Source organism: Mesocricetus auratus, unplaced genomic scaffold (genome assembly GCF_017639785.1).
Source record: "Mesocricetus auratus isolate SY011 unplaced genomic scaffold, BCM_Maur_2.0 Super-Scaffold_100026, whole genome shotgun sequence".
NCBI classification, from domain to species: Eukaryota; Metazoa; Chordata; class Mammalia; order Rodentia; family Cricetidae; genus Mesocricetus; species Mesocricetus auratus.
The window spans coordinates 20443168-20467416 of record NW_024429207.1 but is presented as its reverse complement, the minus strand read 5'-3'; the positions used below and the strand labels follow the sequence as shown (position 1 = coordinate 20467416).

Sequence of the window (24249 nt, the reverse complement as noted above, 5' to 3'; positions counted from 1 at the left end):
CCTTAGTGTGAGCAAGGACTCTCCAGGCTTCTGTGATTCTGATTGTATACAAGACTTCATAAGATATTCTTTTCCACACTGTCATCTCATATATGTTTAAGACTATCATTAAAATGGTTTAAGTATTATCATTCAAAACCATTTAAAGATGTCCCCATATGTTTGAAGAACTTAGTGCTCTCTGAACTGAGATTAGACAACCAGAGACTTTCATCCTTAACTATATCACTGCCATAACTCTTTCCTGAGCTTGTTATAACAACTGGCCCTTGAAAATTATGAATACTAGAAAAGGTAAAGGGGTTACTAGGTGACTCCATCATGTTCTAAACTACTTGGATCCATTTCTCTTTTATAATAGGTGCCAGCCATTGAGTCACTATTCGTAAGCCACGACCCAAGATACGTCGAATGCCTCATGCCAGCTTCTATTGGTTTTCTACATTAGCATATAGTTGATTTCTCTGCTCCAAGAAAATGCCCTCAAGACAACTCTGCTGTCAAAAAGGTGAGGTACCCTTAGTGGGAGGTCAAGAGCATCTCCATATCCCTAGTCAACAAGAAGAAATGAGATGACATGAATGTCACCCACTAATCATCCACCTTTCAAGGCTTGATTTGGCAATTTTCCCTGAGGATGCAGAAGCTGACAGAAATGCTTTCCGGGTGGAAAACAGGCTTGTAAACCTTCCCAACTTATTATTTTCTGCCTGAAAGCAATAAACATCTGTTTCCTTGATAAAGTAACCAGGCTCAGATTGGAGGGGAGCAAAGCTATTTAGTTCAGCTCCAATTATGTATCCTTCTAGAGAATATCACCCTGAGGGCTCTGTACTGTGATATATTGAACATTACCCCAAACCCTCTCGATTCCCCTATGCATCATCAGCCCAAATTCTATGCTACAAGACATTGCTTCATGCTATAAAATGTTGGCAGATGTTATTGAGCACAGAAAGTAGAGAATAGATGCCCACATCTCTGAGATGTTGTGGACTAGACTAGACCAAAGCTTAAGGAAAAGATACTTTCTCAATTAATAAACCACTCCAGAACTCATTTCTTAGATCCTATGTGACAATGAAATCTAGAAAGAGATTGACTGTTTATTTTTCATATCTGCATCTCATTACCATATGCAGAACACTTTGACCCTGGATTCCTGGCTAATAAAAATGTATTCTACTTTGGCTTTTCTGAAATCACAATAAACATTTTTTTATCATTCAAGTTTCAATAAAATATTTTGAAGGCTGCTTAAGTGCAGTAGTGGGGATGGATAAGGAAAAGAGCAAGCTGTAATTGTAATGATCAAGAGATTGCAAATGGCTGAATTTGGAGCAACCAGCAAGAAAACTTTGAGTGTTGTAGCTTATCAGAAACTTCTTGTTGCTGTTGTTGTATTTAAAGGAATATTAGGAAATAGAATCTCATAATTTCTGACCTGTAAATTTATATTCCAGGTAATAAATAACATTTGTTCTGTAGAAGAAGACTGTATAATGTAGAGAAGAAAAGGTAATCAGGAAAGCCACGGAAGTAATGATAGAAGACAGCTGGAGGATGACTACCAGAATGAGGAGCCCAGAGAACTGAGCAAAAGCTTAGAAGGTGAGAGGGCTGGTCAAACAAATGTGGAAATACAATCAAGGGAGACAGAAATGGCATGTCAGGAAGTTCAAGGAGCAACATGGACACTAATGTGTCTAGAGAGGAGTGCCTGCAGGAAAGAAGTGAGGTGTACCATCAGAGAGACTGGCCAGGAGGAAGGAGGGGAGTTATGGAGATTCTTTAGGTGTAATGAAATAAGCATTCCCAAGATGTATGAATCTTATTTTAAAACGATGACTTGTGGAAATAGATTGTAGATATTGGGCAATCAGTGTAGCATCCAGGAATGGTTACAGAGGCTGGGCATCTAAACAAGAGGATTAGGAAAGTGGGTAATGATGGGAGCATAGGATTCTGCATTGCTTTGAAGAGTCAATATGATTACACTAGCTACACGTGAAAGAAGGGAATGGGAAGGCTGTGTTGAGATGTTCTGACCCAGAGAGAATGTGAAGACATACAAGTAGGGTGGGGAAACACTTCAGAAAAAACCATCAGTGTCTATTAATAACCTCATATAGATGTTGCACAGGTAAGTGGATATATAAAACCCAGATTTCAGGCAAAAGATGTGAGACAGAGGCATCAACTTTGGAATTGTACAGCATCCAAAGTCATGCTTCTGGAAGATAATTACAGTTAAGAATCAAAGACTGAAGCCAGATGTGTATGTGGGGTGTGCCTTTAATTCCAGCGTTCAGGAGGCAGAGGCAGGCAGATCTCTGAGTTCAAAGACAGCCTCTGTGTGTGGTGTGTGTGTGTGTGTGTGTGTGTGTGAGTGTGTTGAGCTCAAGAACACGTTGAAGTTAACAGGACTAAGAAGAAGGCCCAATAAAGAGGATAAAGGTGAGATGCTGATTACATAGACAACAAGCCAAAATAACACCATGTTCTAAGACCTAGGTGAACAAGTTATAAAACACGCCGAGTACCAACAGTCAGGTGGAGGCCACAGCTGGTCACTAGGCTAAGCTTGTGAATCTGATCAATGACCTCAGGGAAAGCTATTTAAGAGGATAGCATTGACTTGGAGAGAAGCAAGAGCAAATGGGACATTCTGTGCAGTATAGAGTAGTTGGGAATGTGGATGCAAATAGGCACTCATGGTCAAGCCTCTGATGGAAGATGCAGATATAGAGAAACAGGTGGAGATGGTGAAATGTTTGGCCAAATCCCTTTAGGGTACTTAGTGAAGTGAGAATGTCATCAGGTGAAAATGGTAAAGTTGGGGTGAAATATTTGCAAGAGGGTGTGAGAAGTCATTAGGCCAGGAATATGAGCATCAGTTGGAAGTCCGCTGGGCGTGCACTCTCAACCCCCAGGACTGAATGAAAAGTTGTATATGAACAAGAATTCCAGGTGTCTCACCTATCAATGAGCGAAGAGGATAAAAGGATAATAGCAACATATGCATCGAGGTGGTAGTTTGAACAATAAACACATAACATTCACCGAGCTCTCACCACTTAGGTCTTGGTAAGAAACAGAATCCACTCAGATGTTTTCACTAAGTGGTTCTCACGTCCAGATTCAGGCCTGTTACAGGGCTCTCAGGGGCTTGAGAACCGAAGCATTGGTAGTTGTCAGAGGATTCCATGGTGATTATAATGGGCAGCATGGCTTGCAAACCACCACGGTATGCAGTGAGACTGCAAGGAAGGGCTACTCACAGGGATCTGGGCAGAGTTACAAAGTAAAAATGGGAAATAGAAGCACTCAGGGACCAGCAAATGGAGGAAAAGCATTAGCTTACCTAGGCTGCAGGAACAAAAGGAGGAAACAGTCCTACTTCAGGGAACGAAGAGCAGCCTGCGAAGTTTAGCAAGGACGGACTGGATTGCTTCCAGGTAGTGAGAAAATTAGGATCCAGCAGCACTTAATTATCTCCTCTCTCTTACAATTGTGGGCCTTATGATGTTTCCTTCCATTGGCTGACTCCCAGATGAAGCTGGTAAGGCATCTTGGGTTATGTAGTTCTCCACTGTGGCTTGTAGTCCTGAGAAGAGAGGAGACCAGAGAAAGATTGCTGGGGAGGCAGATGGAGAATGATCATGAAATGCTCTTAGTGGAGGACCAGGACGTTTTCCAAGCACTTTATATGTAAATGGTTTTATTACTGTTTATTAAAACAAAGTACTTTCTTATTGAATAAAACTATGTATGCTAGGCCAATTCATTATTAGAGACAGTTGAATATTTTAACATTTAAACATATAGTATCTCCAGCTGAGAACTTCAAGTTTTCTTTTTCTAGGTGGTAAAACCAGCACTGATTATCTCTGGACTGATGAAAGTATTAATATTAGGTCAAATTCAGATTGTAATGTAGATGATGAAACAACTTGGGCGGAATGAGTGAATTTTCAAATTTTTACTCAGAAAATGTAAACAGAAAGATACAATGGGCCCATAAGTTGCAGGTCCCATTGGAATTCTATGTCCTGTTTCATGAACATCCTAAAGAAATCTACAAGGCCAATTATAGTTGTAAGTTCTTTTGTCTTCAATTATAAGCTATGTTTTGACATCACTAACAGCCATTCTAGGGGAATAGGAAATAACTGACTGCTAGAAGGCAGCAGAGAATTGTTAGCTGAAGAGGGCAGAAAAAGCATTCTACTCAAGAAAGACAGAACAAAAGACATAAACTGGGTCCTGTGTCCCAGCTATTAAAATTAACCAGATTATACCTGGGATCCTGGTTCCAATCCCAGCACCCATGTTTGTCTCACAACCATGCATAATGCTAGGGGCAATAGGGACACATGTGATACATATGAATGCATATTGGCAAAATATTCATACAAATGGAGTAAAATAAATAAACCTTTTAAAAGAGGTTTTAATTACCTAGCACCTGGAGATGAGACTTAATTGATAGAATGCTCCTCTAACGTATATGAGACCCTGGATTTTATCCCCAGCACCACATAAAACCTAAAACTGAGTGAGGTGGTAGCATCTCTGTAATCTTAGATCTTGGGAGGAGGAGATAGGAGGATGGAGAATTCAAAGTCATCCTCAGCTACAGTATAGTGTTTAAGGCCAGCCTGGGCTACATAAGACCCTGTAACAAAAGACCAGACGAAACGACAAGGAACCTGTTCTCATGAGGGGCATTTTCCTGGACCTAGAGAGGAGGTGACAGCAAAGCTTCAGGGGTGTCAACATCCTCTGCAGAAACAGAGCTGATAAGAGAACGAGCAATGCTGGAGTGGGCATCACGGCTGGAAGATCATCTTCTGCATTGACTGCTGTCTTCTGCCCCAGTCCTCATCCATTGATTGAGCACAAAGAAAGGTGCAGGCCAGGAGAGCAAGGGCCAAGAGTACGGGCTCAAGACGAAGAAAATGAGAGGCTGGGGGACCACAAGGATATCTCATAAAGGAGGCGCCGTGGGTGCTGCTAACATCAGCACTTTTGGTTCAGTTCTCTGTCATTCTGCCCTTGAGGGTGATGTGAACCCTGTTCCTTTAAACCCTGTTCCAAAGCCTCACATTTGGAAATCACATTGCCAGTAAGGGCGCTGTGCTTCCTCAAACAGCCTGCATGTTTGATTATCTACCTGACAAAGACTTGCCAGATGTCCAATTCATTTTCACTTTTTCTTTTTAACCAATACATGAAAAGCAAAACAAAACAAAAACCTTGTCTTCTTAAACACACGGCATATCATTTTGTTAGACGTCTCAAATCAAAAGAATTTTCTACCCTAACCATCTTTTTTAATATTGTATTTTAAGCCCGGTGACAAGTCCATTAGAGAGAGAAGGTATCTCCAAATCCCACTCTAACTAAGACTCTGAAGCTTCTTCCACATGCAGACACATCAGTTAATGAGGCTGTCTCAGTAGTGACCATATTTGCTTAGCATGCATTACAATCCCAAGTGACACTTCCTAATGAGTCTCTCGCTGCTATGGAGAAAAAGCTCTCCCACTCAGTAAATGTAAACTCACGTGTCCAAAGTGAAACATAATTGTGATGTTTAAGTGGCCTGTATTCACTCTCCACAGTCTCTCTGTGTTAGCCTGGTGCCAGTCTAATTTGCACCCTGAAGGCTACAGCCTCACTTGATTTAGATGTCAGAATAAGGCAGTCTATCAGTCTGAGAAACCAATGGGAATATTTTAGAAAATTGCTTTGGATATCTTCACCTTGCTGTGCAAAGGCCACTGCTCTCACAGAAACAAAGGGCTAAGTAATGTGACTCCCACAGACATTTTGAAGCGAGTTTAATCAAAGGAAATCTCCTCAGAGTCAGAGCTTGCCATGTGTGGTGCTTTAGCTGTACAGAAAAGTCCACTTGAAGAAATTTAGTATCAAGGCTGTAGACTGTACATTCCAAGGGAATGACTATGTAGGACATTGTCTTTAAATCTGAAGGAAGCATGAAGAAGGTTCCAATGAAACTCTTTCAGTATCAAATGTATTCTCCATATTGAATACTCCACACGGTGTATGCACTTTTCAAAGATGTCAGCCTGGTATTCACTATGTTCCCTGCTTCAGAGAAACAGACTACTTCTAAGAGCATCAAAGAGGGTTGAAGAACCAGAGACCTGGGTAGGCTCTATATTGCTAACTAATGCTGGCAGAGCACAGAGACAACTAATTATTTCTTTCCAAATTTTTCATTGACGTTCCTAGAATTATGAGCCACACACTGTGTAATTATACAATTATAATTCCGATATAATCTTTTAGAAACTAGAAGGAACTTTGAAGATAACTATTGACTTTTTCTCCTCTAGTGTCCTAGTGTCTTGGTTAGGGTGAGTATTGCTGTCATAAAACACCACGACCAAAGCAAGTTGGAAGGATGGGTTTATTCGGCTTATACTTCCACATCATGGTTTATCATCAAAGGAAGTCAGGACATGAACTCAAGCAGGGAAGAAACCTGGAGGCCAGAGCTGACACAGAGGATGTGGAGAAGTGCTGCCTACTAGTTTGCTTTCCTTGGTTTGCTTGAATCTAGACACAACTACAGACACATGAAGGTAGAAGGGGTAATATTTGGGAACAAGAAAGGGGTCAACATGAAGCATGACTGAGAACAACAGAGGGTGATGGATGTGTACAAAACCAATCAAGAGACATTTCACCCATGCATGGAAATGTCATGACAAAACCTGGTTTGTTTGCTTTTTTACAATTAATACATGCTATTATTCTTAAAGAGTATTGGGATCTGGAGCAAAGGCTTCCTATTTAAGAGTGATTGTTGCTCATGAAGAAGACCAGAGTTTGGTTCTGGGAACCCCTGCTAAGCAGCTCACAACCACATATAACCTCAACCCCAGAGGATCTCTGTATGCACACACATTCATATGCATATACACTGTCACTGTCACACACACACACACACACACACACACACACACACACACTAAAAATGAATCTTGGAATGTATAAAATGAAACAGTACTGAAATGACCAGTCTTAAGCCTTCATTCTCCATCTCTCTCTGGGCAGTACCACTGACGCTTGCTTAGAATGGCATGAGTTTGGTTTAGTCTTGTTTTTTATAAAGAAAGGGTAGACTTTCTGCTGAACTTTGATATTGTTACACAGATGACTTTGGCATTTGGAAAAGGCTGTTAACAAATAGTTTTAATTTTTATAACCATAGAAAAGTGTCTTCCATGGGTTTCCTTCACATTTTTTAGGTATGTGATATTTGATGATGATCATTCTAAAATATTTGACCCTATACAGATCCATAGCAAGGTTTGGTGTTGCTATTATCCACAATATGGTGATAGAAGACATACAATCTATGTTGCTTGCAGTCAACCAAAGACTCCTACAATTACACTGGTCATTGCTTAACAGCAGAAGAATTTTTTCAATGAGTCCCTCAAACTTTCTCATTAATAGAAACATAGTGACACTACAAAATAGGCATTCCTTATGTAATTTTTAATTCAGGATAAGCATGTCTATCTTCTGAAGTACCTATCTTTTCTAGTAAAAACATGCAAAATCCTCTCTTCTATTAGTCTTGAAATTTATATCATTAATATCTATAGCTACTTTACTCACAACAGAATTCCAGAACTTCCCTTAACAATATTTTGGTAAACTTTAACCAACTTTACCCATTCACCCTCTGCCCCAACCTCTGGTAACCATTGTTCTACTCTCACTTTCTATGGGACCATCTGTTTTTGGTTTCATGAGTGCCTAAGCAAAGCCTTTAACAATAGAACAATAAATATTGCAATAGAGGATCCTTTGGCTAAAGGGGTAGGCAACTAGCATAATTAGTAGCAGAAATTAATTTTTTCATGGTGAAATGAGTAAATTTCAAGATTTATGGATGGACTAAAAATTTCACAAGCTCCACTTTAAAAAAAGAGAACAGGTGTCTAATACATTCTTCAAATTTATCACAAATATTGATACCTAAGGCTGTTTCAGTATCCAGATGATGGACCATATCTTACTATATCAGAAAATGTTTAAAACTAATCCAGTTGAAATCTTTCATTTGAAGTGAACTTGGGACACATAAACAACACCACATATAAGAAGATCAAGGTCCTTCCTGGTTTTGTTGAAGTCAGGGCTGTGCTTGTCAATGAGTTGTCACACACCTAGTGACCAAGATGGCATGCCTGCCCTATGCATCATATTTTTTCAGCCTAACAAATTTGTTGTAGAGGGTGTCATACTGTTCGCCTAGTTCTAAATGTAATTGTAGGCAGCACCTAGATTTTAAAGGTCTGGTGTTGTGGTCAGATTTGTGTAGGTACATCTACAACACAGGAGAAGGGACAGTGTGAGGAGGGTCATGGAGTAGAGATTCCATTCCAAGCTGGTGACACTTTTTTGGAAGGTTTTGGAATCTTTAGTGGATAGGTTCTGCTTAAAGGAAGAAAATCACTAGGGTAGTGGGTCCTTGAGGTATCCTGTCCCTAGCCATTTCTTGTTTCTCCATCTCTGCTCCTATCCACTAGGATGTGATTCTGTCTTTCACCACATGCTCTCTCGTCATGAAGTTCTACCCAAGAAATTGCAGGCTGAACCCTTTGAAACCACAAACAAATTGAAACTCTCCTTCCTAAATTATTTGTTATATATTTGATCTCTGTGAAGAAAAAAATAACTAATTCATTTTTCAGTGATAGCAGACTGGATATTTGTGTGCATACATATAAATCAACACACAAACTGAATCCACTAAAATGAAGAATTTAAGGGATGATACACACCCACAAATGGTGAATTATGTTACAATCCTATGACTGTGGTCATCAAATTCTTACCACTTTATTTTATATTATAAAACTTTGCAAAGGGAATAAAACCTTAAGTATTTCATCTAAACAAGTTCTAGAGTCATTCAAACTGACTCATAACAGAAAAGGATATAATTATGATTTGTTTTCTTGTAACACAAATGACCACTCTCAAAAACTTTCCTTGATCTTTATTTAAATAGTAATTTTTTGCTTTGCATTTATGCATATTTCACAGAAATTGCAGAAAAAGGTAGGTCAAACTCTAAAAGTAGTCACATTAAAAAAAAGATGAGATTTTATGGGTTGAACCTTGGAAAACTTTGCCACTCCATTCCCTAAATTTCTTAGGTCCTGATGCAGTAAATTCACTGGCTAGCAATGTGGTGAATGACCACATTCTGATGCAGTGTGGCCTGAGACAATTGCTCAGGGTATATGGAAGCTGGTCCCACTGCTCCATGTTCAAATGTTTGCCTGGATTCTTTTCTGCTGTACAAAAATACTCAGGGTGACCAGTTACAGGGCTTCTGCTCCAACCCAGTGTTATTAAAATTATTATGCAGAAGAAATCACACTGTTTATGTACCCTGCAAGGCCAAACAGCTGCAGCACTTGACTTGTAAATTAAAATCTTAACTGTGAATTTTAACAAATTAGATGAGTATAGCTAATTGTCTCTGTAATTCATTACTGATAATTCACAAATCACACAGGGGAATATATTTTACAGGAACCTGTTGTAGACAGCCTGTATTTTCAACATCTTTTATTAAGCAGGCTATAATAAGTCCTGGTGGCCTGTCACCAGCATAGGACTTTTTGTCCATGTACATTTTGTGCTTGGGTTACTGATCCAACCCTTGTTTAGGATTGTATGATTCACCTCATATCAACAATCCTAGGTCATGGTCTGGATTATACACATGACCATTTTGAGTTTTGATTCATTTAGGCTTTTAAGAATGAAGAAAATATTTTGTGGGAGCTCCATAGTCAGCCTTTTTATCTTATATCAGACTTGTTATCTTATATAAGACAGATGGGTTAAGTGAAATCAAGAATCACAAAGGGATGATTGAACTATGTTAGGATAAGGAAATTAAGAGATAGTGTTCCTGTCCACCGAATTAGCATTTATGGATTTCAGTACAGGCCTCCAATGGCAAATCAAGAAACAATACCATTTAAATGGATAGTCATTTAAAATGAAATACACAATAATCAATGGGGACGTGTGACTTGGCTACATCATATTCTCATATTCTATATAGGCTGTCTGCCTGCCAGCCTGCCTCTCTGTCTTCCATGTTACAATTTGGTTAGATGCTACTCAAAGACTTGTAGGTTAAAGGTTAGCTCCAAGAGAGGAAGTTAGGTCATTGGGGGCATGTATCCGAACTGGGCAATGGGACTTCAGTTCCCTACTGTTCCTCTCTGCTTCTCCATTACCATGTGGCAAGCAGCTTGCTTTACCATGTGCTTTCCACTGTGAGTCTGCCTTGCACAGACCTAAAAGCAGTGGGACCAAATGGGCATGAACTTAATCTCCCAAATCTGTGAACAAATAGACCCTTGTTCTTTATAAGTTAGTGAGTCTTGGGTATTTGTTACAGTAGCAGAAAGCTTACTAGTAAATCCCACTTCCCCAATTTAAAGCAAGAAAATAGAACTAGGACTATTTTTGTAATTGTGTACCCCCTCTTCTAAATACACTCCTATGAGTTGCTTTTTTCACTATCAGCTGTCTGAAGTGCCTATTTTAACCAGAATTCACTGTTTTTGTTGCTGTTGCTTATTCGTTTGTTTTATTTTGTTGTTTTTCAAAACAGGGTCTGACTATAATAGTTCTGGATGTTTTGGAATTCCCTATATAGACCAGGCTGGCCTAGAACTCACAGAGATCCACCTGGCTCTACATTCCAAATGCTGGGATCAAAGATGTACACTATTACACCCAGCTCTGGGTTTTAAACATAGGCTTAAAAAGCGAGTAGGTTAGCTATCATCTTCTGTGAATTGCTTAGAGTTGTTCAGACTGGATATGACCCATTTAGCTATTACGTTTGGTGTGGGGAGATGAGCTTCCCAGCACACATTTTGGGAAAATTGCCTTTTTCTTTGTGTTTATAATTCACTAACAGATACCAAGCAGTAAAATGAATCTCTAACCAATCAGATAACTGCTTTTCACTAATTGGGTCACCCTTTATGCCTAGAGGGTTGAGCTACATTGGGACTTCTACATAATACATTATGGGGGGGGGAGTGTGAGATATAATTGAATAACACTCAAATAACTCTTTGAATGAGCAGTAGTGAGTAGCGCAGTGTTGTTCTATCTTCCAGTACATGTCTGTTGTTTTGTTTGTTGTTTTAGTTTCCTAAAGAATGCTTTGTCGGTGATATTTAAAATATTAACAACTAAACGACTGTAATGAGCTCAGTCAGTCATCATCAATCCTGTTGGTTTCATAAACCCAGCACACTGAGCAGTACATTGGTCAGCAAATCAGTCCTGCGTCTCTGTGATCTGCCTTGGCCCAAGATTAGAAAGAACCCGACTCGTACTTACTTGTTTATCATCTGCAGAAAATAGAAAGGTGATGTCTCCAGTCTTGTTGGGCTAGCTCTTCACTCCGCGGCCGATGGACTGGCATTATATAGGGCTATCTCTTCACTGAGATTATATAGGGCTCAGTCTCTACTCCACAGCCTATGGATTGGGATTTTATAGGGGGCTAGCTCTCCACTCCACAGCTGATGGACTAGGATTTTTTAGGGCTGTGTCTTAACTGCACGGCCTATGGACTGGGATTATAAAGGGCTAGCTCTCCAATTCACAGCCTGTGGATCAGATTTTATAGGACTAGCTCTCCACTCCACGGCCTATGCACTGGGATTTTTATAGGGCTAGCTCTCTACTCTGCAGTCTAGAGATCAGGATTTTATAGGGCTAGCTCTCCACTCCATGGCCTATGGGATGGGATTTTATATGGAAAATACTAGGGGTGGGCTAGTTCCCTTTACAAAGCCAGGGATAAAAAGGATTCACTTTGCTATTTTTATGCATGAAAGGCTACTCATTTGGTTTTACAGAGTATCCAAAAGATGTCTACTATGATATTCCAACTGTTTCTTTGTAATTTGAAGAGTCATCAGATGGCAAAAACCCCAGACACTTCTGAACAATCTGCTGGCTTCTTCTTTCTCAGTAGCTGCCCTTCTTGACTGGTGGGAAGACTTACAGGTCTGGAAAACATCACCTCCAGTCATTGTGCATTGTGCAGCCTGGATATGGCCCATGGAAGCAAGTGACTAGTTGGCCTCATGTACTTGCAAGTTGGGAATATTTGTGAGGGAGATGTGTCAGGAATAGACAAATGCATGTGTCTCTCTCTCTGCAATGTGAAAACATATTGAATAACAATAAATTCACAAGCTAGATTGGTTTTGCCAGCTGCAATTTGCCAAGTGATCCTGATTTCTCTTGATAACTGCTCAACAAACACAAGTCATTTTATTCCAGTCCTAACGTCCTAACTGATAACAACTCCTCAATGTTTGTTCTCTCTCTCCCTCCCTCAGTCTCTCTCTCTCTCCCTCAGTCTCTCTCTCTCTCTCTCTCTCTCTCTCTCTCTCTCTCTCTCTCTCTCTCTCTTTCGTGTGTGTGTGTGTGTGTGTGTGTGTGTGTAAGATAGAATGGCTACAAAAGAGAAAAAGAAGCTGTGTCAGATTTGAAGGAGTTGAAAGGGCTCTACTTTGGGACAGAGGCAAATAGCTGTTTGAGATGCAAAGAGTGTCTGTGGGAGGTGGAGGCTTTGGATAAGGACCCTTGTTGGAGAATCCCTGGAGGTGCTAAGCCACAGGTTACAGATGCCACCTGAGCAGCGCTGGATCCAGAGACAAATAGGCATGAGGCTGCTCAGCAGTGTGGACTTAGCTGAGGTGAAGACCTTAAGATAGCTGAGAGTTGTCTGCCATTTGGTTATTTGATGCACACACTGAGTAATCAGATGACAAATCAATGGGGGTACTTGTCATCACAGTGTTATGTGCTGTCCTCTTCATGGGATGCTGTACCCACGTAAGGATGCTGTACCCTTTTCCTCAATATGATTAGTTTTCAGGTCTGGTTTTCCCATGCTTCCAATTTCCTTTGACAAATGGATAGACACATGACCATTTTCCCTTTAAGAATTATGTATCCATCAGTCTGTGCTTGTGGGAGGTGCCAGACAGTGTACCAATCAGGTGCTGAGCCCTCCTGGCTCTATGTCTGTGCTCAAAGTGCAGTCAAGTGCTCCCCATAAAAACGGCATCTCCCCAAGCAAGCATAGTTTGAAAAATTACTTTTACCTAATATGAAGTAACCTTAGACCAGGGCACAGCAACAATAGACATACATGCTTATGAGATTGGAAAGTGATTTATGGGCAGAGACTCACAGAACTAAATACTGTCCACATGGAGACCACAAGCAGGAGGCCAGACTTGGAAGTGACAGCTCGGAAATAGAAGAACACTAGAGGGAAAAGAAGCTTTTAGAGGGGCATAAAAAGAGGTTAAGTAGGGGCAATGGAATGGAATGAAAGCCTTTGTTTATGTATCCGAAAGGTCTTCAGGGACAATCTTCTGAATTCCAAATTAGCTGAGTCATCATCATGGACCCTTAACTGAAAAAATAAAATAAAATAAAATGTCCAGCCCCAAAACCCTTGAAATGATCATGTTTATAGGTCAGGCAGGAAAAGCTGAAGAATAAAAATTCTGGTTCCAAGTTGAAGAGCAGCTTTCCATTTCCAAATGGTGAGACACATTAGCTCATGAGGGCAGTCCCTGAGGGAATTCACAGAAACTGCTGTGAAGGTCCTAGAAATCACACTCCTGAAAGCAACAGAAAATGCGACAGGAGAGAATGGAAACAAACACAGTAACAACCCATCTTCTCCCCTCCTCCAGCTACTTCTCTAATACTGGTGGTGGCAGCAACATCTTCATGTCAAGTTCTTTAAATCTCCATTTCTACCAGGTGAGGTCTGTCTTCCAGCCCCCTCTCCCTCCCTCTTTCCCCCCTCTCTCTTTGCCCCTCCACAATTATTAACTCCAGTTCACATGGCAAATTTTTCCTTTCCATTCCTGATACTATTTATTCTCTTCAAATATGACCTAGATAATGTCATCTAATTCAATAAGTCATGAAGTTGTGATAGAATATCATAACTTTTCAAACTCTAAAATGAAATAATGAATCCAGTCATTGATCATTAACCTAAAATCAATGAGTAAAAGGTTGTTAAAAGTATGCAATAATGACAGTTTCAGGCTCACTACACCTGAACCCACTGATCAAATTTAGCATCACAAAAGAGAGGTCATAAGTTCACCCTCCAGAGCAAAGCACTACTAGACTTATAAAGGATTCTTGTCAACTGGAACCTATATTAAATGATTAGCTTACAAAAACACTCAAAAACTGGAGAGCTATCCTAAACAAAACCACAGTGACACAACTGGCAAAATTCAAAATATCAAAATATTTAAAGGATCCCATGATCCCATTTCTTCAACAAATAAAAGACAAATGTAAAACACACACACACACACACACACACAGGAATACTTTACTGAGGACATGACTCTTAAGGGCAGTGTATGTAACTAGTTAGAATGATATAAGAGTTTGTGTATGCAGAGAGAGAGGGGGGGCACACACATCTAGAAAAAGAAGAATGCATCTGAATGTTACAAAAAGCTGTATGAGTAGTTAAATTTCATTAACTTCAAATTGGCATTTGTTTATGATATATTCTATAGTAATTTTTAATTATTGCTTCATAAGATGAATTCTGAAATAAAACCTCATGTAAATGTAAAAAAAAGAGTTTGTGTATGATGAAAACAAACTATAACAGAACACATCACTGGTGGGTGTGTTGGTGACATCTGAAGCCTGTCTTGTCATTATCAGTCTGCAGAGGTAGGGTTCAGTACTGGTATTTGTTTCTGTTTTTTGTTTTTGTTTTTGTTTTTTAAGAGTTCTACCTTTCTATTGATGAGCATTATTTTGAGAAATATCAGGAAAATGAAGTCAAAGGTATAAGATTTGCTTCAAAATAATCAAGATAAGGGGGAAATAAGTATGGGTTTAGATGAAGAAAAATTGGTACGGATGACAAAGCTCAGAGATATCTATGTGTGTATATATATATATATATATATATGTTTTTATACTATCCTTTCTATTTTTTATATGTTTAAAATGGTTTATAATGAAATTTTTAGGAAGTTTTAATTGACCAACATATAGAGTCCACAGCATTGCTGTACCAAAATTGAGAAAGGGATTTCCTTGACAGAACCCAGTAAAACACACACTAGAGAAGTCAGCTGTTTGTGTACAGAAGCCTATTTCCTTTTTGTTTTGTGTTTTGCTTTGGCCCCTTTAATGTGGCAGATGTTTCAGCTTGCCAACTCTGTGTTCCCCTTCTTCTTTCCTTTAGGGCTTGCAAGGATGATTGAATTTTAAAACACAAGTTATAAATATAACTCAAATGTGTGTGTCTTCAATGATACGTTGACATGGGTATTTGTATCTCTGGGTCTCACTGAGAAACTAATTGGAACTTTCTGAATAATTTACATTATTTATCAAGAAAAGACTACTATTGTTCTTATATAAGACTATGAAAATGTTAATTTGTGAAAAATTAATTTGAAAAACTGATATTCTGAGAAGCTTCTTGTATTATCAATCATCATTTTATAATGTGTCAGACTGAACATGATATCCAACATCCTTCAGGTAACCTAAAACCTTGGAATAATATTGACTTAATTTATAAATAGCCATTGGGCACACAGATAATTTTTAATTAGTGAATGACCATTGGATACTCAGGTGACTTTAAGAGGATCACATTTTAAAAGACTCTTCAGTACAATTTAAATATGCATGCCTCGAAGTGTATGCCAACTAATACTGTGTTTGCACCAGACTCCCATGTGTATCATTGCTACCACTTCCACACTCTGCTCTCCAGATTCACTCACTCCTTGACTTTTATTTGTTGAAGGAACTAGGCCATTGATTCTCTCATTTTGTTTCCTCAGCCACAGCTGATAAGTTATTCACTGTTTGGTGGCACCTACGGCTGGGAAATTGATATCATAGTCCAGCCCATGAGTGATTTCTATTAGATGAGTGACATCTTGTTGCAGCTAAATGGGAGCAGCACAGAGTCTCTTCTCATACTCTCTACTTTGTGTCATTTTCTACTTGTAAATTCAAATCAATTATAAATTCAATGTCCAGTGGGGTACAGGACAACTCTGTTGTGACACAGAGAACAAATTTTTGTGTTTCTTTGTTTGCTTTGGTCTAGGGCTGAAACTATAAAGGCTGTAATCCAAGCAGACCTTTTGGTCTTGCTGTCAAATATGAAATGTTTTCCTACCTTTGGGGAATGTAAAGAATTAAAATTTAATTTTCTTAAAGGAGCCCCAGACTTAATGCTTTACGAAAATTTACAGGAAAAAAGAAAATTAAGCTAAAGCTTAAAATGTACTGGATTTAAAGTAATGAAAATATTTCTTCAGAAAGCATGAGCTTTCTATATAAAATATGTTTATACAACCAATGGCTAATAATCTTTGGTTTAATAACTTGAGTTTAATAAAGAAAAGACATGAAGCTACATATCTATTTCCAAATTTTATTAGCATGAAATATAATAGAAGAATTCATTTATTTTTATAAGATTAGGGTTTGCTTTCTAATGAAAAACTAATCAACTTTCTAAATAACCTATGATATTTATCAAGAAAAAGATAACGCTGCTATTATAATGCTGAAGACTGTGAAAATGTTAATTTGTTAAAATGTATTTGAAAATAGATATTCTGAAAAGCTTCATATTGAATCAGTAATCATTTTATGATATGAACATAATATCCAACATCCTCAGATAACTTAAAACCTAAGGCTAAAATTGACTTAATTAATGAATAACCATTAGAAACTCATGATTTTTTAAGGATGATTACATTTGAAAACACAGTTTATTAGGCATAATTTAAATGTGTTTATCTTGAGTGATATATTGACAGTGTGTAGAATATTTATATCTCTGGTCTCATTGGTAAATACGTTTAGTTTTTCTAACATGAAAAATGTGTAGAAAAGACTCAAATGGCTGCAAAAGTTTGTGTGGTCTGTGCCCATAAATAAAATGCTCCTATATGATACAAAGGGATCAACCTCTTACATCCCAATGTTCTTCATGAAATAAAAGCTAATTGCTTTGATACCTAATTTTATAATATGAATTTTGAGGTAATGCTGGGAATAACAGTAGCAGAGAAGTATGAGTATCTGGCAAAATGTTATTATTTAAGATAAAAAAGTGTTTTATCTGAATGTGTTTGTTCCAAATGTGAAATCTGAAAAGGATTAGGAGGACAATGCTGAGTGGTTTCAAAAGATGCAAAATGTTGACAGAAAAGAGAAAGTATTTTACACCCAAAGTCAAAATGAAACAATGAAATAATTGAATCTTTTCAAAGTTGTCTTGGTTTTGATAAATTCATCTGTAAGAAAAACGGTTTGTTTCTTTGTTGTCAAATATTGTGTTTTGCAGTAAGTAGATTTTCTAACTGTTAAAATGACAAACTAATTTTAGAACTCTTAATAGCATGTTAGTCTTTACTCTGTGCAGTTCTCACAGGAAGTATAGATCCTATGTCTCACCAACAATGTCCCCTTCACAATTAGCAGGCTGTAAACATTTGTGTCATGTTTGCTTCTAGTCTGTCTAAGGCAGTTGGGACATTAGAAGATGACAGTCTCACCATCATCTCAAGGACTGTTGTCCCCATTTTCTGAGAGTAATGAGTGTGATGAATTGGATTTCCTCTCATTCAAAGCAAGCCAGCTTGAGTTACATAGAGTCTATCTCAAAATAACAAAAACAAAACTAGGAACTCCTTCACGTGAAGTTCAAATTGTTCAGTGTCAACTGTGTGTGTCCCTGGAGAACTCCAGACTTTGAAACCAAGTCAAGTGATGACAATTTTGGATAGCAGGCTCAATCTATATGACATTAATGTCCCAGATCTTACCCTCTTACAAGATAGTGACCTTACCACGGACTTCCCTTCATCAATGCCTAAGCTGGCTCTAATGGGACCTAAGCTAGCTCTAATGGGTTAGGGGCAAAAGTTGAGCCTGTTGGGAATACAGGTCAAAGGGTACTGGCCTTGATAGAGTCATAAAAATATATTCAGCATAGGGTTTATGTTTAAGACTCAATTGCTATTAACCATAGATTCCTAAACAGAATCAGATTTAAGACTCAATTGCTATTCACCATAGATTCCTAAACAGAATCAGAACCTTATAAAGATTCATGGGTTTTATTGTTGTTGATGTTGTTTTTAATGTATAAAGCAGGATACATTGGAACAAGCCAACATCAGGGTGAATCTGTGAAGATAGGCCTGGCATTGTGAAGACATCTATGATATAATAAGTAATAGTGGCATATTCCTAATAGTACATGTACAAAAGTCTGTTTATAGATTTACTATGAAGTAAATCTCAGTTGGCCTACAAGTTTCTTAATGTAGGTGAGGCAGGTTTTTCCTAAGATCAAGTTCAATCTCTGTTTTCTCTCTGTCTCTCTGTCTCTGTCTCTCTGTATCTCTGTCTCTCTCTGTGTCTCTGTCTCTCTGTCTCTGTGTCTCTGTTTCTGTCTCTCTCTCTCCCTCACTCCCTTTATCTCTCTGTCCTTGAGACACAGTCTTGCTCTATAGCCTAGGCTGACCTTGAACTCATTATCTTTTTATCTACTCAATTGCTGAGATTACAGTTGTAGTCAAAATACTAGGTTCATTCCTGTGTCCTCTTACCTAATGACAGCTTACTTTATCTGCAAACTGCTGTATGAATACTGGTGCAGAGAACTTATATTTCACTAAAAGGAAAAAGCAGTCCTGCTCTACAGCAAATCCCTGAGACAGCAGGGTCCTTCTCATCAGGGTGAAGAAGTCTGTTACTGAATCTCTGAATGTGCTTATGAACTAAGGAGGTGGATACCATCCCATCATCACAATGCCAGGCACTGCCTGAGGTGTTTCTGTCCAGACTACCATTCCTTTCTCACTTTTGAAATGACTTTGGGAGCCCAGCTCCATTAAAACACACTGAGCCTGCCAAGTTTCTGACAGAGATGTATGGGCAATTCATGTGAGCTAATAACAACACACTGACAGACCAAGACCCAGCTGCCCCTTCATACTTGGATCTTCAGATCATTTGTTCACACTTATTTGCAGAGGAGATCGAGAGCTGCCTCCAGGAAAGACATAGAAAGACATTGTGAATTGAGGATGGTGTCACTTTCTTGTCTGTCACAACCAGTTACATCCACAGAAGGTTCACACTCTGAGCCAAACAGAAAAATCCCACTGCATTTTGTCCTGAACCTTCTTATTAAAGAATTAAGTGGACAGCTTACATTTCTGAAGCGTGCCAGAGAGGACCTTGGCATCTTTCTTAAGAGGCCTTTGAAGCACAGTTCATTCTTATGGTATTGTCTTTAGGAGATATGGCCATCCCTGACAGTGTGACTTTGGACAATTTACTTACTCTGTCATAAGATTTAAATAAGTTAATATACACAGAAAAGCATGAGGCACAGGCTGGATTACATAAAGTTTGCACTATCATTAGTAGAATGGCAAGAAAACCTTGGGTAGTTATTTTCCTCTGTCTCATATTGTTTTTCAGAAAGGTCTAGTTACGTCATTTGGGAGCTCTGTTTCTTACTCTGTGTGATGATACTGAAAACCAAGTTCTACACAACTTTGCACAGTTTGTCTTGGATAGTCTCAAAGTCCATCTCATAATGTTCATTAAAAGATCTCTATATATCTCTAATACAAAAAGACCTTAAGAACCTACTTCTGGAAGAGAGGAAAGGTACCATTTCTTTGATTGAATTCCATGACAAGAGCTTATATTAAAACCAGGGCTGGTTGGGCGTTGGTGGCACATGCCTTTAATGCCAGCACTCGGGAGGCAGAGGCAGGTGGATCTCTGTGAGTTTCGGGCCAGCCTGGCCTACAGAGCGAGTTTCAGGATAGCCTCCAAAACAATACAGAGAAACCCTGTCTAGAAAAAACAAACAAAAAACAAAAGAAAAAGAAAGAAAAAAGAAAACCCAGGGCTGAAGGAAAATGTCAACCTATTTGATACACATTCTTTCTGAGTGTCGCAGAACTACACACTAATATGAAGATATAAACAAACAGAATGGAACTATTGCTTTGTGAGTACCTACCAATATCCCCATTTAATACATTGATTGCCTCTATTTTATAAAGGTGAACACTGGAATTTAAAAAGAGGCACATTCTCCAAGTTTACACTCTGACAATGATGGGACTAGGGTTTGAATCCACATTCTTTGGACTCTTAAGTTGATTTTCCTTTCCACCATATAATGAAAGATTTCTCTCCAAACCCACTACATATTCAATCTAGTTTTCTTCTTTGGGACACAATCTTGCAAGTTGTGCATTACTATCTTAGACTAAGTCTTGTCTGAGGCCAACCTTAAACTAGAAATTGAGCCCATGGCATTAATGTGTGTGGGAATTCTCAGGGATTCCCAGGGGGTGGAGAACTGAAGCACAACCAGATGAGAATCAGGAGGGACCAAAGAAGCTGGTCTGTGCACTTAGATTGTGGGCATGGTATAAGTGGGGTCTGCAGACACTGTTCTTAATGCAAAGGTGGGAGTGGATGAACACACTGACTCCCTTACGTATCTCCAATGGAACACATTTCAACTCTTTCCAGCAAACAGCTAAGTTAATGCCACCTCCTGAGACCTTTCTCCTTTCGGCTTGAAGGTCCTTTGTTCTCAATAATGTGTAACATTCAACTTGGTCTTCCAAGTGGCTTCTCTCACCTTCCCACCTTCCTGTGGTCTCTCCCCTGCCTTCTCATTTCAACTTAATCACCCCTTTAAAGGTCCTTTCTCCAAATAAAGCTACATTCCAACACTGAGAGGGTAAAGGCTTTAATATGTGGATTTAGAAGGAGGGAGGGATAAAATTTAGCTCATAACAGTATATGTATGGGAGAGTAAAACAGGGGCATGGAACTGTTCCTAAACATTAAGCTTAGGAATCATCTGTGAGGATTTTTATTTCCTTTCAAAAGACTGCTATATTTAAAATAATTTGGTATCTGAAATTCTGGAAGATAAGCTTCCTGGGCAAATGGGATTCATGTAAAATCATTCATTTTTAGACTTGGAATTTTAGGTTGAAAAGTCTGAGATTTTGATTAAATCTATAAACATTTAAGATTCTACATATTTTAAGTACAATTTAATAGATTTCCTTGCAGTGTCAAAGCAAAAGATTTGGGTTGTTCATTGAATAGATATTTAAAATGTATAAAAGTAAAATCTTTTATACTTTATACTGACTTAAAACAATTTAAAGAAGTTTATAAATGGGAAAGAGTATTTAGGAGAATAAAATATTAATCAAAGTTTCCTTGGAGGTGATCGTCCAACATTACCACACTTGTAACTATAATGTTATTTCAAGTTGAACTTAAAAGCTTAAGGGAAAACTAAGTTTTTCCATTTTTCACCTTAATAAATTAAACATTATTTAATAAAAAGCAGCCACCAACAGTATTTTCAGCCCATCAGTCTTTTCTCCAGGTCATATATATACACACACACAAATCAAAATACCAAGATCCTCATGGAAGAAAGGTATGCTTCTTTTTTAATTTAAATTTTGAGCATTTCATAAATGAGTACAATTGTACAAGGAGTACTATGAGTACAATGCATTTACCATTTCTAGCCTCTGTCTTCTCCTCTATCCTCCTATTTCTTCTCATGTTCATGACTACTTTAACTATTCTTGGTGTGTGTGTGTGTGTGTGTGTGTGTGTATGTATGTGTTACATGTATGCATGCATACATATAACCTACTGAGTCTACTTATTGCTGTTCTTCATAAGCACATGTGTCGAAGGCTGACAACTTAAAATTAGATAACCTATAGGGGTTGCTCTCTGGAGGAAACTGATTTTCCCCTTCTCAGCAGTGATCTATTACTTCTTCATCTATGGGTGGGAGTCCTTTTGAAACTTCTTACATCCACATTGGTCTGATAACTGGTGTCACTGGCAGGTCTGGAGGCAACCTTTCTTGAGACTTCATGGTTGCTGTTTCTCTATCATGTCTAGAAGACAGTTTTTAAGCAGGCATCATGGTCCTCTGGCTCTTACACTCCTGTCACCCTCACTTCTGAGCATTTCCCTGTGTATTGGGCATAGGGATTGCTTTGTAGAACTATCAGTTGAAGTTGGGCACCCCGTAGCTACTTATTCTCTGCACTTTGACCAGATGTGAGTCTCTCTAAGAGGCTCCATCTATTGAAAACAGAAGTATCTTTGATGAGAGCGAGGACTACACTTACCTGTGGGCATAAAGATAACTGCTTAGAATACCGTTGGGAATTACATTAGGAAAATGGTAGTAGTAGGCTTTCACTTAGGTTATGATCTCTCCAGCCATGTAGTGTTGACTCAGGTTACAGTAGTAACCATGAATTCCATGCTATTGAGTGGGCTTTATGTCCAATTAGATGGCCATTGGTTGTCTTCAACTTTAAAAAGTTACACTATTCTATGATTATTGCTGTTGTCGTGGCTTGTAGGTTTAAATACTTGGTAGGATTTTTTAAATTGTTTTAATGGTTTTTCTCCCTTGGCAGCTGGCATAACCCCTTTTGATACTATGAGAGCTACTTCTCAGAGTTGTGACTTCTAGATCAGCTCCAGCTCAAATACTCTTCAGTCCTGTACCTGAAGTCTTCCATAATAATGTCATACCTTCAAGTTCTGGGAAGCATCTATGGGCAATGGCAATACCTTAAATTTTTCTGTAGTCTTTGGAGTCCCCCAAACAACAACTTGAAGGGAGGTTCCCCAGGCCTGGCACTGGCGTTTTTGTTAAATAATCTGTTGCTCTTAGAGAGACCTAATCACTCCATGTGTCATAACACCATTAAATATATGCATATATTGTGATAATATGCATATTTTATTAAGCATGTAAAATCATGTTTCCCCGTGGATCTTTCAAGCATTCTTAGCATTACTTATCTCTTCTTTCTTTCTCCATCTATATTATGCTCCTTCCTCTCTTCCTAGTTAAAGTTTCACCCCTGTCATTTTTCCCACTAAATTATTTTTTTTCTTTTATTTTCCAGTTTAAATTTAGATAAGAAACAAGGTTGCTTCACAAGTCAGTTCCAGGTCCCTCTCCCATTCCCTCCCCTCTTCCCGTGCCCTCCCCCCAACCCCCCCCCGTTATCCCCTCATTCCCCCAGGGAGGGTGAGGCCCTCCATGGGGGTGTCCATAGTCTGTCATTTCATATAGGGCAGGGCCTAGACCCTTCCCCAAGAGTTCAGGGTGAGAGTGCACCTCACATTGTTCTATGGGAGTCCAAAGTCTGTGTGTATACTTGGGATGGGTACTGATCTGCTACCCAAGGCTCAATAGATTCCCTAGGCCTCCTCATTGACACCCAGATTCAGGGGGTCTTGATCAGTCCCATGCTGGATTCCCAGGCTGATGCCTGGGATTCAAGAGTTAACCTTTATCTGGTCAGCTGTTTCTGGGGGTTAAACCAGCCCAGTCTTAATCCCTTTGATCATCAGTCCTCCCTCTCTGTTACTGGCTTTCTTGAGTTCAGCTCAGTACTTAACCAAGGGAGTCTGCCTCTTCTTCGATCAGCCACTAAATGAAGTTTCTGTTTCCCAGACTCTCTGGCCATAGGATTGTAGGCTGGCACTCCCCAGATCTATGTCTAAAATCCATATATGAGAGAGTACATGCCATGTTTCTCTTTTTGTGACTGGGTTACCTCACTCAGGATGGTTTCTTCTAGTGTCATCCATTTGCCTGCAAATCTCATGATTCCATTATTTTTTTCTGCTGAATAGTACTCCATTGTGTAGATGTACCACATTTTCTCTATCCACTCTTCGGGTGAGGGACATCTAGGTTGCTTCCAAGTTCTGGCTATTACAAATAAAGCTGCTATGAACATAGTGGAACAGACATCTTTGTTGTATGAATGGGCATCTTTTGGATATATGCCTAAGAGTGGAGTTGCTGGGTCTTGTGGTAGGTTTATTCCCATTTTTCTGAGGAATCTCCATACTGATTTCCAAAGTGGCTGAACCAGTTGGCACTCCCACCAGCAATGGAGGAGTGTCCCCCTTTCACCACATCCTCTCCAGCATAAATTGTCATTGGTGTTTTTGATTTTAGCCATTCTGACAGGAGTG

The 24249-nt window shown here is 39.0% G+C and overlaps 1 long non-coding RNA gene across 2 annotated transcripts in view; it reads right to left on the bottom strand.

Annotated features, from left to right (window-relative positions):
* Positions 1 to 24249, bottom strand: part of LOC110340319 — a 223256-nt gene that overhangs the window by 129003 nt on the left and 70004 nt on the right. For both annotated transcript variants that reach the window (XR_002382106.2, XR_002382107.2), the window contains exon 2: positions 3365 to 3607. This is a non-coding gene — a long non-coding RNA (uncharacterized LOC110340319). The remainder of the gene's footprint in view (positions 1 to 3364; positions 3608 to 24249) is intronic.